This window comes from Stegodyphus dumicola, chromosome 2, assembly GCF_044657685.1.
Source record: "Stegodyphus dumicola isolate Sdum_Otavi_A_Nest chromosome 2, ASM4465768v1".
NCBI lineage: Eukaryota > Metazoa > Arthropoda > Arachnida > Araneae > Eresidae > Stegodyphus > Stegodyphus dumicola.
In genome coordinates, this window is record NC_140769.1 from 176,483,256 (window position 1) to 176,505,810 (window position 22,555).

The window sequence follows — 22,555 nt, forward strand, 5'->3', positions numbered from 1 at the left end:
CTCTACGGGCCGCCATGGAAAAATGCAGGTTCGTCACAATGGTGCATCTTACGGAAAGTTTGGATTTGTTAAAGTGAACTTCACGAGGAAGTATGTGTCCAGACCATGCCCTAGGTAAGAGCGTGATTATTATTAAACTTTGAACGTGTTTGATTTGAATTTTGATAATTTGCAGTCTTAGGTACATTTGTGTATTAACGCGAAATAATGGCAGAACTAGATAGATTAAAACGAAAGAGAACCGCATTGAGAACGGTAGTATCTAAACTATTAAAGAAAGTCGAGGATAGCTTAGCAAAGAAAGATACAAATGAATTATGCGAAGTGCATGAATTATTAATAGAAAAGAAAAGTAATTTGAAAGAATTAGACGAGGCAATTCATTCCGTAATTGAAATAGATTCTCTAGAAGCGGATGTAGTTAGTTCTGAGGAATATCAGGAAAAATGTTCTCGAGCTATTAAACGAATTAATCGAATGTTGGAAGAGGATAAAATAAGTATTAAAGATCCTGAACAAAACTTGGTTAGACTGCAAAATGTACAAAGTACGGTAAAACTTCCAAAACTAGTTTTAGAGAAATGTTCAGGTGATCCTGAAAAATTTACGGAGTTTTGGAACAGTTACGAAAGCACTATAGACAAAAACGATAGTCTTAGTAAGATAGAAAAATTCGCATACTTGAAAACATTACTTACAGGTGCCGCGAGTAATGTAGTATCTTCATTAGAATTAAATGCAAAAAATTACGATGAGAGTATAAAATCTTTAAAGGATAGATTCGGGAAAAAAGAAATAATAATTAGTCAATTCATGAACAAACTGTTAAATTTAGAACCAGTAAGGAATTCAAATAATATTAAAGCTTTACGTAGGTTATATGATGAAATCGAAATTGCAGTTCGGAATTTGGAAGCGCAAGGAGTTACGAAAGGTTCATTTGGTCAGTTATTAATACCTGTGTTGTTAAAAGCTATTCCAGAAGAGTTCGTTCTGGAATTTAATCGAAGGAAAAACCCAAATGAAGAAATTAATGTTTCAGACTTGTTGGACTTCATAAAGCGGGAAATTGAATGTCGTGAAGCGTCGAGTTTATTGACGCGAGATAAAAGAAATACCTTGCCTCCACGTTTCGAACATGCTAAGTCTGATTATAATAAAATTCACAGAAATGTACCTACGGCTGCCAGTTTCAATGCTGTTGATAATCGTGCATGCATCTTCTGCGAAAAGTCCCATAATTCATTTTCTTGTGATAAAAGCATTAAAGAAAAATTGTGTAAGTTACGTACTGAAAATAGATGCTTTATTTGTTTTCGAAAATATCACATTTGGAAATCGTGTAGGAATAAAACTAACTGCTTAAAATGCGGGTTTAAGTCGCATCATGAGTCACTATGTACGAGTAGTTCAAATCGTAACAAAGCGCGAACGGCTTCAAATGAAAACATAAAAGAATTGTGCGAAAGCTCGCGAGACAATTCAGTAGATGAAACACAGAACTCCCCGAAAGAACACACGCTTTCTGTTGTTCCATGTGATGAATCATTAAATAAAAATGCTTTATTGCAAACCTGTTCAGTGTTAGCTTATTATGACGGAAAGTCAGAGTTAACTAATTTAATTTTCGATTGTGGTGCTACACGAAGTTTTGTTCATATTAGTGTAGTTAAGAAATTAAACTTAAAATTTGTTGGAGAAGAAACATTGTCTATTTATTCTTTCGGAATGAAATACGCAGTACCTAAAACATATAAGGTTGTCGAATTCTGTGTTTCGGATGCGAAGCAAAAGAACAAAATAAAAATCAGCTGTCTCGTCACTGACGCCATAACGGCTGCGCATATGACCACGCCGTCAAAACAAACACTAAAAATGATGTATGAGTGCGGATTGCGAATCGCTTGTTTATGTAAAAGAAGCGTTGGAATTCTAATAGGTGTGGATTATTACTGGAAGATGGTAAGGGGGGAAAAGATTCAATTAGGAAAGGAAATTTATGCGATTTCTACTATGTTTGGATGGGTCCCAGTTGGCCTTCAAGATAAAGAGAGCGAAATAGTATCTCAAAACACGGCAATAGTAAAACTTTCTTCTTGCGTAACTGATTCATTGAGATCGTTATGGACTTTAGATTTGATGGGCCTTACCGATGACTCAGCGATTTCTAACGAGGTGAGAGAAATGATTCAGAGCTTTGAAAAGGAAATACGGGTAGAAGGTAATAGATACTATGTCAGTTTATTATGGAAATCAGAAGCAGGGCAGTTAGAAAATAATTTCGGAGTCGCATTAAGACGATTTGAAAGTCTTAAAAATAGACTTATTAGAAATCCTGAGATTTATCAGCAGTATAAATCCGTAATTGAAGAGCAAATGAAGGAGGGTATAGTTGAGAAGTGTTCACAGGAAATAACGGAGGCATCGTATTTTATGCCGCACAGGGAAATAATAAAACCTAAGGAAACCACGAGTTGTAGGATTGTTTACGACGCGAGCTCTTCTAGAACTAAAGGTGTAAAGTCCTTAAATGATTTTTTAGACATTGGACCTAGTTTGATCCCCGTGGTTTTGGACATAATTTTAAAATTTCAGAAATATGAAATTGCTTTCAGCGGAGATTTAGCTAAGGCCTTTTTAATGATAGGAATCTTAGAAAAGGATAGGGAATATTTAAAATTTCTTTGGTTCGGGAATAGTGAAAAAAAATATAAAGTTTTAAGGTTTAAACGTCTTCCATTCGGACTTTGCTGTAGTCCAGCAATTTTAGCGATGACGATAAAATTCCACATTAAAAAATATAAAAGCACAAATCCAGAAAGTTATGAAATGTTAGATTCCTCATTATATGTAGACGATTTATACTACGGTGCAGACACTATTGAAGATGCATGTCGATTATCCTCAGACGCGGTTAAGATTTTTAAAGACGCTGAGATGAATATGAGAAAATTAAGGTCAAATTCCAAGGAACTTAATTCCTGGTGGATTGGAAAAGGTTATAACATAGAACCAGCTAAAGAGTCAAAATTTTTGGGCATGATCTGGAACTCTGAAGCAGATAAGATCAAGTTGAATTGCGAATTTTTAGGAAATTTATCACATGACAGTGCTGAGGTCACAAAAAGGACTATTCTCCAAAGGGTGGCCAAAGTTTACGATCCAATTGGTGTGTTTCAACCCTTTGTGATGAAAATGAAAATTCTGTTACAAAAAATTTGGACATTAGGTGTGGACTGGGATGATACCCTTCCATTAGAAATAATTAAGGACTGGAGTCGCTGGCAAGCTGAACTACAGGTGTTGGAGGATTTTTCTCTTCCGAGAAAATATTTTGGTAGTAGTGAAAAATCTAATGTTAGTCTTCATGTATTTGCTGACGCTAGCCCTAAAGCGTACGGCGCAGTAGCATACTTTAGATACCTTGATTCAGAAAACATTATTTCCACCAGTTTCATTACCGCAAAGGGTCGCGTAGCTCCACTCAAGACTATGACTTTACCTCGTTTGGAGTTGATGGCTGCTTTAGTAGCCGCCAAATTGTCTATGTATTTGACAAAGCTGTTTCCTGAACTGTGTCATCAAAAGTTTCTTTGGAGTGATAGCCAAATAACTATCTACTGGATAAAGGGATGTGCAAGAAATTGGAAACCCTTTGTATCAAACCGAGTTTCTGATATTCAGTCTCTCACGGATCCTGAATGCTGGTTTCACTGCAGTGGGAGTGAAAACCCTGCTGACCTTTTATCTCGAGGAGAAAATGCTTTTAATCTTGTGAGAAGTTCCCTTTGGTTACAGGGACCTAGCTGGCTTTCTCAACCTGAAAGTGTTTGGCCAGTAAATCAACAGACCAACATCGACAAGGAGAGCGTTCAGAACGAAGCAAGGGTGCAAACATCTCTTCATGTTTCTGTTCAAGACGTAGAATCTTCGGCATTACTACAGTTAACGCGTTAGCAGGCTGCTGAAGGTGTATCGAATTACGGCTTATGTTATGCGGTTTGCCAACAATATAAAACGAAATTCAGTGAAAGTCAAAGGTCCATTAAGCTCTGTTGAGATTTCACGAGCTGAGCTCTATTGGGTAAAAGTTGCCCAGCGAAAATACTTTGCGAAAGAGATTCTAGATCTATCAAGTGCAAAATGCTTAGAAAACACATTGTCGATTTATTCACTTAACCCAGAATTGGATACCCATGGTCTTCTGCGTTTAAAGGGCAGACTTCAATTCTCAGACTTTTCTTTCGAAGAAAAACACCCATGGCTGTTACCTTATAAAGATAGATACAGTGAACTAGTAATTTTTGAGTCTCATAACAAATTGTTTCATGCTGGAGTCGAAGCTACCTTAGCCGATATTAGAGAAAAGTTTTGGATCATAAAAGGACGCCAATTCGTCAAGTCCACGTTAAGTAAGTGCTTTTTGTGTAAACGATACAAGGTGCGTGCCGGTACACAGGAAACCGCTCCTTTACCACCTGATCGTGTTCTTCAATCATCTCCATTTTCTGTAACAGGGCTGGATTATGCTGGTCCCTTTTTTACAAAGGACAGCAAGAATAAACATTATCTGCTTTTGTTTACATGTGCTACAACTCGAGCTTTACATCTAGAACTTGTCCCTTCTATGAGCGTGGAGAATTTCATGCTTGCGTTTCGCAGGTTTATTTCTCGTCGTGGATTGTGCTCAACGATATATTCGGACAATGCCAAGACATTCAAATGTGCTGATCTCGAGTTGCGAAAAATTTGGAAGTGTATTCAACATCCATCTGTACAAAATTTGTTTTCTTCCCACGGTATAACATGGAGGTTTATTGTGGAAAAAGGAGCATGGTGGGGAGGGTTCTGGGAAGGCATTTTAGAACGATCAAAACTTGTTTAAGGAAAATAGTTGGACGTTCTAGTCTCTGTTTGAATGAGCTAGAAACAGTCTTCGTAGAAATCGAAGCCATAATTAATTCAAGACCCATAACGTATGTGTACAATGACCCTTCAGAACCCTCACCGCTAACTCCTGCTCATTTTTTAATTGGTAAACGTTTACTTTCTCTTCCAGTTACAAGAGTGTGCAGAGAAGACTTGATTGGGTCTAGATATTCCTTGATCAAAAGGTATAAACATCAACAAACCTTGTTAAACCACTTTTGGAATAGGTGGAGGAAGGATTACTTGCTTTCTTTAAGATCTGTGAATTTATGTCCACCTACTAAAGTGTCTGGTCAGTTTAATGTTAATGATGTAGTCCTTGTACATGACGACCGTTTACCTAGGAATTTGTGGACACTAGGTAAGATAATAGAAACTTATCCTGGCAGAGATGGTCAGGTTCGCTCGTGTCTCATTAAAACTCAAACAGGTAATCTAAAGAGACCAGTACAATTGCTGTACAACCTTGAAGTGCATAATTAGTAGTAAAGAGTTACAGTGTAATAATCTAATTTGTTGTTTGCACATATATCATCTTCTGAATATCTTTATTGATTGTTGCTAAATGTAGTTTAGTTTATATAATTCTTGCGAATTTTGATTTAGTATAATGTTTCTTATTTAGTAATTACTTTATAAGTTGATTTAACGTGTTTAAACATTACTTAATTGTTATTTGTAATTTGATGTAGTTTATAGAGTATTCAAATGTTGTGTTTGATTTAGAAATACTGGTTTATTTTGTATTCGGTTTGTGTGAACTTAAAGAGTTCACAGGTGGGGAGTGTTGTAAAGAGAGAAGTAGAGGGCGCTGCTTGGCAGTAGCGCAACGCATGTAAGTAGAAACGAAATGTCGTTTGATTAGGCAACATGATTTCTGTGAAGGTAGTCCACCTAACAATAGGACAGTTGTAAATATGTAAATATAACGAATAATAAATAGCAGTAGAAAACTGAACCATCGGATGTTTTGTGATTGCTCTACGGGCCGCCATGGAAAAATGCAGGTTCGTCACATATATTAACATATTCAGACAAAGAAATTGCCATATATATTCCTATTTTTACCCGTTTGAATCGATCCCACTAGCGGTAAAATCGCTGAACACTGGTAGTTCGGTCCGAGTTGGAATCCCACGAACGGGCTGTTTGCATGGGAAGTTATAACCAATATATCTGTTATTACCAACATATTTCAGGTAACTTCCAGAAGCATAAAAATTTAGGGCACAAAAAACGTGTTTTAAATAAATAGATAACTATGTATATATAAATAACTGTATTATAAATATATTAACATATTCAATGAAAGAAATTGCAGTACATATTGTTATTTATACCCTTTTTTAATTGATCCCGCCAGCGGAGGAACGGTAATATCGCTGAAACTGGTAATTCGGTGTGAGTTTCGAATTCGGCGAACGGGCTGGCTGCATGGACGTTTCAGTGGTTTTCCCGATATTTATCGAGTTATGAGCTAGTTTTCATTAGAAAGTCCTCTACGAACGCAAGCCTCACCTTAGGCAGATAGCCCTCAAGGTTTTGCCGTAATCACATAAAACCAGAACCAAACACTTTTTTAATCTGAATAAAAAATATACTAAACTGATGTAATTTCTAAAACCAGACACACATAAAAAATCTGATAACTAATTATAAATCATGCATTAAAATATTTACAAGAATTTAATTTAACTGAAAATTATACAGAAAATTAACTTGAATTATACAGGAGATTCTAAAAACTTCTGGAAATTGACATTCATATTGGCACAGTTAGAACTTCTTAAATAAATTTTTTAACTCAAACTTAATAGGAATGCTGAATTTAGGATGTGCACAATTTGAATATATACTGCGCATTCTTTAATGCATTTGTTAATGTATTACATTTTTATACATTACAAATTAAAATAAAAGTAGGAGGAAATACATTACAATTTAAAACATAAAATTTCAATATTTATAAATTATTCATCAAAACATGAAATTAAGTACATTAATATAAACATTAGTTTAAAAATTACAATTTTAAATTAAAAATATGTACTCTTTCTTTATACGTGAGAAAGGAAAACATGAAATATATTATTTTCACTAAAATTAAATTAAGGAATTGCTTATCTGATATATCAATAGCCAGAAGCCTAAATCATACAAATATGAAAACAAGTGAATTATTTTTTACCTTTAATTCAGCAGTTATTGTTGTCTTTGATGTGGATGCTCCGGTAAAGTATGCTCTTAATTTATAAGAGTTTGGTAAGTTGAAATTGTTCAATAAGAATCGTCAGCATCAAATCAGCGAAACACTCGAGTTTTCCGCAAACCTTAAGAAATTAAAATATCCATTACATACACTTCTAAAAACTATCCGTGACCTTCGCAGTCTTCAGTTTAGGTCTAAAACGACAGTCAGGAAGTTAAACGGCAGCTACACAGCTGAGGGAAAAATTTCCGACGCGTCGATCTCTGTAATGATCGAGACAATGACACGAGACTCGCTCCTTGTCGAGTACTTCGCAAAAAGCCGACTCGTTCTTCCATTTCGATGGTGTCCAGACTAGGGCCCTTTGCTCAGCCTGCTGTGTTAAACCTATCCAACTGTGGCGACTTCGCTTTCTGGATAATTAGGATTATTTTCTTTCTGCTCCGAAACTGTTTCCACATACTTGCGATTCCTCTTCCCGATCAGCAGAGCCAAGCCGCGAAAGTTGCACTTCGCATTCCACCTTTCTGGAAGGCTAACGTGCGGTTGTGGATCGCACAGTGTGACAATGCCTTCATTTATAGCGGAATCACGAGTTGATAAAATGAAATTTTCTGCTCTTATAGCGAACATAAATGCGGAATCTCTGTCATACGTCTCAGATATCGTGCTAAATCATCCGGACTCTAACAAATATAAAAAACTGTGTGAGAGGCTCATCAGTGAATTTGAAGATTCTGAACACCAGAAAAATTAAAAACCTCCTCACTGAACTTCAGTAGGGGAATGATAACCGTTTTAATGATAAGGCACGCAAATGTCACTAAAACGGTTTTGATAGAAACACACATTACTGGGAATATTACATTTCCTGGAACGAGAGGTTGAGCGACTCCGGAACCTAGTTGTCGTCCGTGTACGAGAAAGTTAAGAAACTTGGCGTGTAAGTTCTTCCATCTGCCTGGCTAGGGTTTCAGTTGTGATGCTATTGGTATCCAAGGACGGTTCAGCTCCAGAAGTAGCACAGATTGCGCTAGGTTACATTATTAGGTTGAACAACTTCAGCGACTTTATCAGCCTTGCGCTTATCAACAGCAAAAAAAACCTCTAACTCCCGTCATAGCTGAGATAACGAAAGAATTCAGAAAGCCCAGTTGATTATTTCTTCACGACAGGAAGACTGGTCAAAAACTTTTGATTGATTCTGGTAGTGAGTTCTCAGTGTGTCTTATTTCAATGAAAATATCGATTTTGACCAGCTATCCAATGCAATTTAATGATGTTTTTGCGTGACATCCGCAAGTTAGGACAGAATAACCCCCCCGAAAAATATAAATTGATTTAAAATTAATTCTAAAGAGAATTTTCGTGGCGTCTGTGCGTACGTATGTACGTACATACGTATCTCGCATAACTCAAAAATGAGTAGCCTCAAAACGTTGAAATTTCGTATGTAGGACTGCTATAACATGTGGATGTGCACCTCGTATTTGCAATCGGCCGCAATCGCTCGTTGCAATCAGCCGCACCAAAAGTATATAAATGTATGTATATATATATATATATATATATATATATATTATATATATATCCACTCTGTTACTGAGCCGAGTTTCTTTATTCTTATATGTTTGTAAATTGTACATTTTTTTCTTTAAAAATGATTGAATTATGTTGTTCTTATCTTCCAGTTGAGATTTTTATGCCTTTAGTAAATCTGTATGCAATATTTTTAGGATTATCAAGAATTTTAAAGTTGTTTGAGTGCCGCTAAGCCTAACGAACGGGATACGAACGGCACTCAGAAAAGAAAGAAGCAAGCCATCAAACCATGTTTTGGCTCTCAATCCTTTTATATATATATATATATATATTCACAGCAAAATCGTACGTAGCAACGCCATATAGGAGCTTTGTTTGAATCAAAAATTAACTTCATCGGATGATTTTGAGAACAAAGTTCTATGCATTATTCCTTTGTCCTGAAGGACTCTTTATGGCAGCTTCTTTTTCATTAAGTAATTTCCAAATTGTATAATCCATCATTCTAAAAAAATGGCAAAATAGGTCTCCCCCCCCAAAAAAAAAGAAATAATCCGAAAGGTTTCAGATTTTAAATTACGTCCAAAGGGGCGTTTTTTTACCATTTAGTGTGCTACCTTTATTTAATAAATATGTTCTTCGCACTTAAACCATAATACTCAGTTCAAAAGCAATATCGCAAAATAATTTTAAATTGAGCATATCTTTAGAATTTCAGATATGCAGTCTCACGAGCTCGAGATGTTTATTTTTTTATACAAAGTTGCCATTTCTCGCTTGGAAATCGTTTAGTTTTTTTAATCAAAAATTCGTTGAAGTGTTTCAAAATAGGAAATCGATAATAAAACAAATTTCAAATTCAAATTAGGGCTTCCACGTGCCCATATTGTATGGAAGATTACGTTAGTCAAATTTTGATGGCTCTAGGTACCGTCGTTTTATCACAATGTAGGGTTTATATTTATTTTAACTAACATTTATTTTAAGTTTAAACTATCTTTCCTGTCAAGCCTTACTTTCCCCTGGAACTGCCAATGCCAGAATATGTAAATTTTAATAGAACGCGCAAGGATTCAAATTATCAGCGGAAGTATTATGATTTAAATAGGAAGGAAACAAGTTCGGTGTGTGATATTCTTACTTCACGAGCGCGGAGGTAGTTAGCGAGAAATTGAAGAACCCCGCGTTTCGGCCTATGTGCTTGGCGGGAAGTAGTGTTAATCGTTCAAGTGAGCTTCAAGTCTGCTGAATTAGCAGCGGTATTGTAAAACGCGGTGAGTTAGTTATTTTAGAGAGCCTCGTAGTTAGAGTCTTGTCTTTAGTTTCTTTTCAGGTTATTATTTTTATTTGACCACCGAGTTGGCGCAGTCTGTGAGCGTCAAGAGCACGCAATTGTAATTTTTACGTTGAATAAAAAGGGACTTAAACCCTTCACAAGACTCTGTATTTGATCCAGTTTTCAGTCACCTCTTGGTTGCGTGCAAGTTGGAGGCGCGCAACGTTACATTGGCGCCCGAACAATTATCGAACTGAAATGGCTGAAAATTGGATGGAAGCCGCTGGACAACACCAAGAAATGACAACTCAGTTGGAAGGATTTGGATACCTGGTCCAGACTTTGAGAGCGTCAATCAAGCCAAACGTCCATTTCGACGGAAAAAATTCGGTGGCGGTATTTCTAGAAGGTCTAGAAAACCACTTTCAGCTCTACCCTGTTCCTGAAAGACAAAAAGTTGCCATCGCCACGTCAGCACTAAGAGGACAGGCCGCGCTATGGTGGAAAAATATAGGCAAATTTCTATTAGGGGAATTTGGAAGCCAGACATATACATTTGAAAATTTCAAAAAATCGTTAGTAAAGGCCTTCCCCATAGTGAAAGATCGCGCACGGCTGGAAGCCGAACTATATAGTTTCTATCAACGGGATATAGCAGAATTGACGGACTTTATTCTACGAAAAATCAAGCTAACGGATATGCTGTATGGAAAGAAACCCGATGCGGAGATTATTGAAATAATATTACCAAGATTGTTACCCGCTGTTCAAGACTACTTTGAAATTAGAAACCCAAGCACATTGCAGGAACTCTTCGAATTGGCGGTGAAGTTTCAAAATCGCAGAATAGCGGAAAAAGCGAGAGGGGAAACATATTCTCAAAGTACCCGAAGGAAATCTTCAAATGAGGAAACCAGAAATGGAAATCGCTCTTATGGGGGAAAGAGCTATCAAGCTAACGCATCGAAATTCGAAGGTCAAGGCCCAAAAAGAAAATTTGAGAATAAACATCCGCGTACCCAGAAGACACAGATTGAAAGGAAAGCTTTAAACGAGTAGAGAGGCCTGTGAAAGGGAGGGTCCAGACCCCGGAAATTTTAAAAAAACCCTCAAATAGACATTTAAATACGGTCATCGTAAAAAACTCACAGCTACCAATTATACAAGTCCTGGTTGGCGATGTACCAGTAGAAGCCCTCATCGATACAGGAGCAGAAGGAAATTTTATGAGTGAAAATTTCTTCAAAAAGAATTTTTATAGGGTGCGATTATTTAAAACCAAATATACGGAAATTATAGCGGCGCAAGGAAAAACATGTCACTGCATCGGGAAATTATCATTAAACTTACAGGTAAAAGAGGAAAGTCTCAAAGTATTAATTTTTGCGGTGAAAGATCTGCAACATTCTCTTATTTTAGGTATGGAGTTTTTAAGGGCCGCGAGGGCCAAATTAAATTTTCAAGATAGTTCCGTGGTGTTGGAGATGGACCAGAGGGTGGTGGAACCTGTGGAGACACCGCAATTGGACCTTAGCCATCTGAATGACCATGAAAGGAAAGCAATACAGCAAGTGGTGAGTAATATTTCTCATTTATTTTCAGAAAAACCAGGAAACTGCCAAATAGTTACGCACAAGATTCAATTAAATGCCGGAAAACCTTGTAGGACTAAACCTTATCGGTATGACAAACAAAAAGACGTAATCATCGAAGAACATATTCATTAGATGTTAAAGAATAAAATAATAACGCCCATAAATAGTGAGTACGCGAGTCCAGTCGTACTATGTAGGAAAAAGAACGAGTTTCCTCCTTCGGATAAAAGGGCTTGGAGGTTTGCTTATTGATTACAGAAAACTAAATAGTATTACCAAATTTCCAGTTTACCCTTTGCCGGTTATAGACGAGATCATTAGACAGATCAAATCGACAAGATATATGTCTACTTTGGACTTAACGTCTGGCTACTATCAAATAGCCATGAGACCAGAAGATATACATAAAACCGCGTTTATAACAAAATCGGGCACTTATGCATTTTTACGCATGCCTTTTGGGTTGTGTGGGGCCCCATCAACATTCCAGAGAGCTATGGACATTGTTCTAAAGCCTGTCCTAGGAAAATCAACTTTAATTTATCTAGATGATATAATTATAATGAGTAGTACGTTGGAACAACACATTAATGATCTAGAACAAGTTTTTAAATTATTAAAAGAGGCCGGTCTTACAATTAACGCCTCAAAATGCAAGTTCGCAACTAAAGAACTTAAATATCTCGGTTATAAAATTTCGCAAAAGGGTATAGAAACGCAAGATTCAAAAATAAAAGCTATTAAGAATTTCCCACCGCTCAACACCGCCAAGAAACTTTCTTCTTTCCTTGGGTTATGTTCTTACTATCGATCTTTCATAAAAGATTTCGCTAATATTGTTGAACCACTCTTAGTAATCAAAAGAAAAAAGGGTAAATTTACGTGGACAGCGGAAGCTAACACAGCTTTTGAAAGATTAAAAGAAGCGCTTATTAATGCCCCTGTTTTAAAATTCCCGGAGGGGGACGAAAACCTGGAAATTGCAGCAGATGCGTCAGACTATGCGGTGGGTGCGGTTCTTATGCAAAATAACCATCCTCTGGCATTTTTTAGTAAAACGTTGAATCAGACACAAAGGAATTATACAGCTACAGAAAGAGAAACATTAGCCGTATTAATGGCTGTACACAAATTTCGAGTTTATTTCGGCAAATCGCCAGTAACAGTCTTTTCGAATCATGCGGCTGTTGGTAGACTTTACTCGGGGAAAAATTTAACGCCCAGGTTAATAAGATGGGCTTTAAAACTCCAAGAATATAATATCACAATAAAATATAAACCGGGTAAGGAAAACAATGTAGCTGACGCACTTTCTCGTATAAAACTGGACGATGAAGGAAATGAACTTAAATGCGCTGTGTTGACTTCAAAAATTTTAGAGTCTAGAGATACGGTTATTACTGAACTGAAAGCTGATCCTGAATTTGGAAATATCTATGCTTATTTGAAAGACCCCGAAAGCTTCGAGCACACAGATATCGATGCGATAAGAAATAGAGCAAAAAACTATGAAATAATAGATAATTTATTATTTTATACGAAAACAACAAACGAAAATCTCGAGTATAAACCAGTCATCCCAGCCTCGCTTCGATTAAGCATTTTGAGGAGTTGCACGAAGCAAAAACAGCGGTCCATCTAGGGGTCAGAAAGACTTTAAAAAGGGTACGCGAGGCGGTATATTTCCCGAAATTATACAAAATAGTAACGGCATATGTCAGGTCCTGCAATCAATGTCAGTTAATAAATGATATTAATTACAGCCCGGCCGGGTACTTAAATAGCATTCGCGCTACATTTCCGAATGAAATTTTAGGCATAGATCTTCTTGGTCCCTTCCCCCAGAGCGAGTTAAATAAAAATCGTTTTCTTTTAGTAATAGTAGATCATTTTTCAAAATGGACAGAAATTGTTCCACTTAAACGCGCGTCAGCCAAAACAGTCGCAGATGCATTCTTACACAGATACATTTTAAAATACGGTGCACCGATAAAAGTCATTAGCGATAACGGAAAACAATTCATTAGTCAAATATTTGAAAACATATGCAATGGACTTGGCATACGCCATATCAAAATGGTTCCGTATAGACCACAGGCTAACATAGCAGAAAGAGTTAATAAAAACATAGTAAAAATAATTCGCAGTTACGTGAGCACACATCACAAGCGCTGGGATGGCTACATAAATGAATTAGCTTATGCTTTAAGAACGGCAAATCATGATACCACGGGAAAAACTCCAGCAGAATTATTCTTAGGCCGAAAATTAATTACGCCTTTAGATAAATTATTCTTTGTGCAACAAAGAGAGCAGGAGTTTAAACAAAAAGATGTGCAAAAGCTGATTGATCAGGCGCTTAAAAACTCGGATACGGCAAGAAATAGGCAGAAAATATATTATGATAGAAAACGCCGTGAAGCAGATTTTAAAGTTGGGGATAAAGTATTGAAGCGGAAATTTTCTTTATCAAGTGCCCCAGACAATTTTACGGCAAAGCTACCTCCAAAGTTTGAAGGCCCCTATGTAATTCAGGAAATCAAAGGAGTAGTATTATATCTTAAGAACGAGAGAGGGGAAATCTGTAAAGCAAGTCCCGACCAGGTGAAAAAATACTATAATCCAAATGATTTTGAAATCCTTAAAAGTTTCTTGCAGGACTCAAGTCTAAACGAAATAGAAGGTCCAGAGATAACAACTATTCCACCACCCAAGAAACAGAGAACTGAAGAGAGACCTAGCCCTTCTACAACCCGGACGTCGGTATCAAAAAGAAAAAATAATTTTCAAACTCCAGCGTTTAAGAAAAACAAAAATACAGATGCACCGGGTAAAGAAACCGTGGTAAAGAGAAAAACACCATCTACAAAGGATTGCAGGAAAAATTATACATCAAGGAGAACGCGCACACGGCCACAGAGTCAGGTGCCAGCAAGGCCGCCGTTCTGGAAACTGAAACGGCAACAGGAGGCACAAAAATACGACGAACAGAAGAAATTCAAGAAGGACTCCAGACCGGAGGACGTCAAGACCAGCCGTCCCAGGGAAAAACGGAAATGCCAAAAACCAGACGATTACTCCGCCAAGAGGCCAGCATATAGAGGACGCAAAAGAAAAAGCAATGTGGACGACACTCGGAGATCAGTAAGGAGAAGATTAACATCCATGAAACCTCTAACTTGGGACCAATTTTGCCAAAAACGAATGACGGAGTTTCAAGCATCGAAAACTCAAAGATAAGTTAAAACCTTCTATAATTTTTTTTTCTCTTTTGTTCCGAAATGTTATGCATAAGTACGAAGTTCTATGTTTTGACGAAAGTCAATATGTCTCGGTTGAGACTTAGTTTTGTTTTACTTTATTTAGCTAAGGCAAAAGTATTATTTTCTTTAAGTGTAAAAGCTAAAAACAAGCATTTTCTGTTGGTCGAAAGACTAATTCTGTTATGTTAAAGCCAAAATTTGGCCGAAGATAAAAATAACTTCGTATTCTTGTATTAATAAGAATTTTAGTTTCAGTGCCGCCAGCTTGGCGAAGATTGAGTAAAGTAAAAATTTATTTTCTCTTATTCATTTTATGGTAAATTGCAAAAATCATATGTATTAAAATTTTGTAAATGTACGTAAATACTTATGTAAAAGTAGAATTTAGTTATGTAAAAGTAGAATTTAGTCTAGAAGCATAAAATTGTAGATGCTAAAAGTGAATGCTTAAAAGCAATGAAGTCAAAATTTAAGTATTAAATTGTAGAGAAAGTCATGCTTTAGAGCGAAAGCCTGCATGTTTAAAGATGAATGAGGGGGAAGTTTGAATGTGTTTTGTAGGGTTCTCCACCTACATTTGAATTTTTAAGAATATTAAAGTAGCTCATTGAGTTGTAGAATGTCGAGTAAGGTGTGTCTATTTGGTCGGTGAATTCTAACAAATCATGGTGGTTAGGGGAAGTGTTGTAAGACTAAAACACGAATATTCCCGTTTGACACCACACACGTAGGAGAGCCAGGGTAAAGTTAAATTAATGCTTGAAAAATTGAATGAATGTGAATTAAGCAATAAGTAAGAAAAACGAATCGTTTAAAAACAAAAATTTATTGTGTCAAGAAAGTGTAAATTATAATGTATTTAGAAAGATACTGATACTTATTCCTTCCAGATGCTGGAAGGAAAGACCAAGATTGATTGATGAAGTCCAGGAAAAGTTGCTGAAAGAAGAGAGCTTTATAACGATCAACAGAATTTTAGTATGCAATTTGTTACATAAGATTTTTTTTGTGTAAACGAGGTTCTCGCCAGTAGTTCAGAATTAGAGAAACTTACAACAGGTCGTTTGTAGGACCTGCTTCCAAGTTTTCCAAATTCTGGCAGCGGCAAATGTAGGGTTTATATTTATTTTAACTAACATTTATTTTAAGTTTAAACTATCTTTCCTGTCAAGCCTTACTTTCCCCTGGAACTGCCAATTCCAGAATATGTAAATTTTAGTAGAACGCGCAAGGATTCAAATTATCAGCGGAAGTATTATGATTTAAATAGGAAGGAAACAAGTTCGGTGTGTGATATTCTTACTTCACGAGCGCGGAAGTAGTTAGCGAGAAATTGAAGAACCCCGCGTTTCGGCCTATGTGCTTTGCGGGAAGTAGTGTTAATCGTTCAAGTGAGCTTCAAGTCTGCTGAATTAGCAGCGGTATTGTAAGACGCGGTGAGTTAGTTATTTTAGAGAGCCTCGTAGTTAGAGTCTTGTCTTTAGTTTCTTTTCAGGTTATTATTTTTATTTGACCGCCGAGTTGGCGCAGTCTGTGAGCGTCAAGAGCACGCAATTGTAATTTTTACGTTGAATAAAAAGGGACTTAAACCCTTCACAAGACTCTGTATTTGATCCAGTTTTCACAGTCACCTCTTGGTTGCGTGCAAGTTGGAGGCGCGCAACGTTACAACAATGAGAGAAACATACATACATTTATGGAAAACCTTCATTATTTAATTTTTTCAGATATAATACAGGGCAATAATATTTGGTGGCAACGAGTTGAAAAGTGATACAGCCTTTTAAGGGTTTCAACGCAAAATCGCAAAACGAAAATAATAGTCCTTGAGGCCAAATTGCCCCTTTAATAATTAATAACGTGTGATGATATTTCAAACGGAAAAAGGAAATTTCGGGACACGATATTTGTCGTGTTGTTGTAGCATTGTTTTCTTCTTATTTTTAACTGAGGCCGCTATAACGGAAGAATACCGAAACATCAATGCCTATGATCATGTCTCTACTTCACGGGATTTCTCAAGGTAAACTGTAAAAAAAAAACTAAATGCTTCAGTTTTTATATCCTCTACTACTTGATTTAATATGTCAATAATAATCATATTGATTAAAATTAGCCAAAAGGCTATTAATTTCGTTTTGGCATTTTGCGTTGATTGACTATAAATGTAGGTTCACTTTTCAAATTATTGCCACCAAATATTAGAGCCCTGCATTATATTTAACGAAATTAAATACTGAAGAATCTCCATGAATGCATATATGTTTTTCCCGCTGCGAAAAACAGCGGTACCTAGGGACATCAAATTTTCAATAAGTTATCCTCCACCAGAGTATGGATATCTGGATGCCCAAACTTGGAATTTGTTTTATAATGCATTTCATATTTTGTAAAACTTTAACCAATTTTTTATTAAGAAACTCAACGATTTCAAAACGAGCAATGGTAACACTGCACGGGGGGGGGGGAAATCTCCAGTATCGAAAATACTGTGTATAAAAAATTCTAAAGATATGCAATATTGTTGTTGAATTTAATTTTATGGTTTAAGTGCGAAAAACATCATATTTAATAAATAAAGGTATAAGGTATTTCTTCCACCTTCCGAGAGCCTTCGTGGTGCAGTGGTCAGCACGCTAGGCGCGTATTCGAGAGATCCGTGGTTCGAGTCCCAGCGAGGGCATTGCTCATTTTTCATCTCTCCTGCTTTCAGAAAATACCTACTGTTTCTACAATGGCGCCCGAACTAAGGCAGGTGGTAGATGATAATTCTTCACCACCAGAATTTGGCGAATGAGTCGCCTAATATAATCAGGATTTGGCGAATGAGTCGCCTAATCCCCAGTCGCCCTTTAAAAGGGGGAGTATATAAGGTATTTCTCCCGCCTTCTTAGCATGCCTTCGTGGTGTAATGGCCAGCACACTCGGCGCGTATTCGAGTGGTCTGTGGTTCGAGTCCCGGCTAGGGCATTGCTCATTTTTCATATCTCCTGCTTTGAAAAAAATCTTAATGTCTCTGCATAGGTAACACAGGAAACGCTAAAATAAATGCCCCTTTGCGCGTAATATAGAATCTGAAAGCTTTCAGATTTTTTTTTCAATTATTATTGCAATATATATTTTCCAGGAATAATAATCGTATTGCTGCTTCTTCCTTTAAATACCATGATCTGATAGTGAAATTGTTGCAAGTTTATTTTCCGATCCATTTTCTAAAGTAATTTCCATTATTTTGAGGTTGCATGGCTTGATCAGAGTTTGCCGAATTGTGTATTGGTTGTTTTTATGCTCTGGTGACTATTAAAGTTTTCGTAAAATTATAATTCATATCATGGGATACCTTTACTAGATTTAATTTTTATCTTTAAAATATATTCTCATTTAACTCTCAAAAAATATTATTTGTTCTTATCGTTGTATTCAAGGTGAATATTTTGCAAAAGTTCTTTGATTCTTATTGGTTGCTTAAAGTCTTTTATCCAAACTTTGCTACAAATAACAATTTGAAGTCTTTCTTTTCTACTGATTACAGTGAATCTATATTCCTACTGAATATTTAAATCGTGGTAGCATTCATGATAGGCCTGTAAAATATACAAAAATGATTAAAGAATGGTGTTTACGCAAGAGGAAGCGTGAGAAGGATAGTGATTACAAGTGGTGAAGAAGACAAAGTAAATAAACTAGTTGAAAGAGTCAAGATTCCCGATCTAAATGACAAATACTTTGTTACCAGAAAATGCAAACGCAAGCATGAATTTGAATCCTATCATCTTGCTTCGGCTAAATTGAATGTGGATGGAAAAAGGGTAACAGCAGTGTTAATATTGGTACAGCGAAAAAAACGCAAACAAAACCACGATATGATACTTATGTCTTTTAATGAACTGATGATTTCTATGTTTTATTAAGAAAATGTTTTCTTTTTATGGTTTTTTAAAAAAAGTATTGTTGAATTTTTCCTCCTGTCTTGTAACTTTCGTATGTTAAACTTTTCCTTCTCGCAAGCCTTCATATAATTTCCCCGACCCTCAAAACCGCAAAATTTCTTGTCAGTTAAGAATCGCTATTTTGAACGAAAACATTGCTTCAAGCTAATTGGTGCTCTTAATTAATGCCGAATGGTATTAATAGGCCTTTCGAGCTAAGTTTATCAAATATCAATTGATATAACAAAAATGACTGCAAATTACGTTATGTAATTTATAAGGCTTTATTTTTGCATCCGTCCTGTTTTCTGTTTCCTATTTTCTAAATATCTCCACCTCTTCAGTTTGTAAGGAATTACAGTATTCTCCTGAAAGGACTAATGTGGAGTCAGTGGCTACTAAGTCCAGCTAGCAACTGGAAGATCTATGGTCCGAATGTCACAACGGCATAGTAGTTAGTTTTTGTTATCTGACTTCAAAAATATGTAGTGGTTTCTACAGAAGTATTCTACCTAAAATATAGTGTATGATAACTTGTTACTATCTGGATTTGGTCGACCGAGTCAGGTGTCTTTCCCCAGTCCCAGTCCAGTAATGGAGAATGTAAGGATTTATGTCATTACCATATTTTTCTCTCCTCTGCAAAGGATAAGTAAATCCATCTTGAAATTGAAATATCGTTGGTTCAAATCCCTGCGAGGAATATTCGATTTCTCATGTTGCGTCTTGGAATCTCATCAGTTTATCACCACTAATGTTTATGTTCTTTTTATCCACATATTATGAGAATCAAGCATCAAAGAATTGTTTTCTTTAATCGCATGTTTCGTCATCTAGTTCATCTGATGCTGGTACTCATTAAGGGCGAAATTTGTGTAAAATTCCGAAAAATATTACATTTTTGTATAGCTTTCCACAAAACTAAAAAATGATTATTTTTACTTCTTTGTACGAAATAAAGGAAGTATTGTATTCGCAAAAATTCTGGGTATCACATTTCAACCAAAGTATCTATTTTGACCGCTCTTGAATACATTTGAAAGCTTTTTTTTTTTTTTTTTTTTTTCTTGTACTGTCTATTTGAAGTATGCCGTAATTTTACAGTTGGAACTATAACGATTTGAATGAATTAAGATGAAAATACACAACGCAAATCACAAAATCCAAAACCTGCTTAGTCAAGGTATTGCAAAGTCTAGAACCCTCTTTGTCGGGTGATAAAACACACAAACTTGAAAAGTACATTTGAAAAGGATGATAATAAATGAATGCATGAAGAACAAGTCTGCTTTGTAAAAATTTGAGGAAACAGAGTACATACCCTCCTTTTCAGTTGTAAAAAAAATGTAAATACAGAAGAAAGATGATTCGTCTCTGTCAGTCACGTGGGTGGTCGCCCACCCAAGTGCTAACCACGGCAAAGCTGCTGGAAAATGAACGTGAATTTGAAGATTTAAGCTTGAGAAATAATTAAAAATTTACCATTTTGGATTGTGATATATATGGTTTTTGTTTTTGCATAGAAACTAATTTTAATTGCAATTTTTTTAACTGTATTTGGCCTTTCAGCTGTTTTTTAAATTTTATAATTTTTAATGAAGATATCTTGAGTTTTGAACTTATATATTTTTCTTTGCCGCAAAGTCAGAACTGAATTGATTGATTCAGAAATACATATCTATAACGAAATTCGAGGTAATAAGTTTAAATGAAGTGCAGGAAAAAATTATTTGATTTAATAAGTCGTATCAGGAACACTTTGGCTAATCTTTGGAATATGACAACAGCTAGTTTGGCGACATTTTGGTAAGGCGATAAAGGTTACTAGCTAGGACTTTACCCGTGTACATGGATAAAGTCAAGAGTGTGCGCAATGCCATTTTTGTGCAATTCTGAGATGTTTTTTTTAAGTGAAAAATGTTTTTTTAAGTGAAAATAGGTCGACGTGTATATGGATACCGTGTATGTGCAATCCTTAAAAACGTGGCAAGCAGTTTGCGATTCTACACTTTCTCCCAATTTCGCACCTAATCTTCGTCATGATTAAGCACTTTTGTTCCATAAAAGTTCTATCATAAGCGTAATTCGGCTAGCAGATTGTTGGAAAAAAATGTTGAGTATAAAGGGGGGAAAAAAATGCATTTACTTCGTGAAAACAAAATGGCGTCCAAACAAAAACTAGCAGGGTTGGTCGCCAAATATTCGCCAAAAATCGCCAAGTTACCATAATCCAAAGATTAACCAACACTTTTTGCAATAGGGTCAGGTTAATATTTTATGAAAACAATCTCAGTGGGGTGGCTGATGATGCTTATGCTAAAAAATATCTGATATTTTAAATGATACTAGAAATTCAGAAATATTAAGAAGAAAATAAACCGAGAAGGCCATTCCTTAAAACCTTTTGCCGATGTAATTCAAGGCAAAAATTTAGGAAATAATAGCAAAATAAAAGTTCCTAATTTTAGTGATTACTGATTCTGTTTCGAATAGAATAACATTTGCTTTTAATTTTTGGATAACCTATGCAGAATATTTATTAATCATATCTCAGTCAATCTTGCTCGTAAACAGCGAAACGTTTTAGTACGTTTTTTCCGTGCAAAGTGTACTGAATATTTCATTAGTTTGAATTTTTTTTTTTACACGTGGTAATACCCGCGTAACGCTAGAGGGTGATGAGAGCGCCATTGAGTGTGTTCAGTAAGTTGATGGAAGGTGTGACGCAGTGATGATGGGAGATTTCTGAGATTGTGATATCATTATATTTAATTAAATCAATTTATATTTTATTAATTACTGATTTATTGATATTTAATGTGATATTATGTTTACTGAACCACCACACATTAGAAAGTTGGATTACCACTGAATCTTCAAACCACTGATGCGTATTTGGTGCATCTCGGCCGAAATCCAGGTAAGAGAATCTTTTGAATTATTGAAATTGAATTATACCTGAATAGAAATTAAATATTGCTGAAAATCTATTTAAAATTTGAAGAAGAAACGCGCTTCCTTGCGTTCGATGTTGACGAAATTAATTAACAAAATAGAAGTTGCTATTAACAACGAAAACGAAATAGTTGATCAGTTTGAAGGATTTTTGGAACAATTAATCGGAAAAGAAACTGACTTAAATTCTTTAAATGATGAAATTGAAAATCTTTTGAGCGTTGAGACAATATCTGAAGATATAGAACCTTCAGAAGAAATCAAAGAAAAAATAATTTTTTGGAAATCGAAACTTCATTCTAAAATAAAGAAAATGAATTCTGATTCTATCCAAGTTGATACAGTTTCACAAAACATTCAGTTGATTAATAATGAAACTGAAAATATAAATATAAAATTGCCTAAATTACATATTAGTAAATATTATGGTAATTATTCTGGTTGGTTAGATTTTTTACAATTAATTTGAAAGCTTTGTTCATAATAATCCTAAATTAAGCAAAGTTGATAAATTTAATTATTTGAAATCCTATCTCGGTGGTACCGCGGCAGCATGTATTAGTGGATTTGCTTTAAGTGATAAAAATTATGATAAAGCACTTGCTTTATTGAAAGAAAGGTTCGGAAATAAAAACATTTTGATTAACACTCATTTGAGTGTTTTGCTGAATTTAACTCCGGTTAAAAATCCTACCGATATTATTAGTTTACAAAATTTATATGCGTATAACGCGGAAACACAGATCAGAAGCTTAGATTCTTTAGGAATTACAGGTGAATTATTGACATCAATTTTAATGAAATTAATTCCTTCAGAATTCATTTTAGAATTTAATCGCATTCAAGGCGTCAAAGAA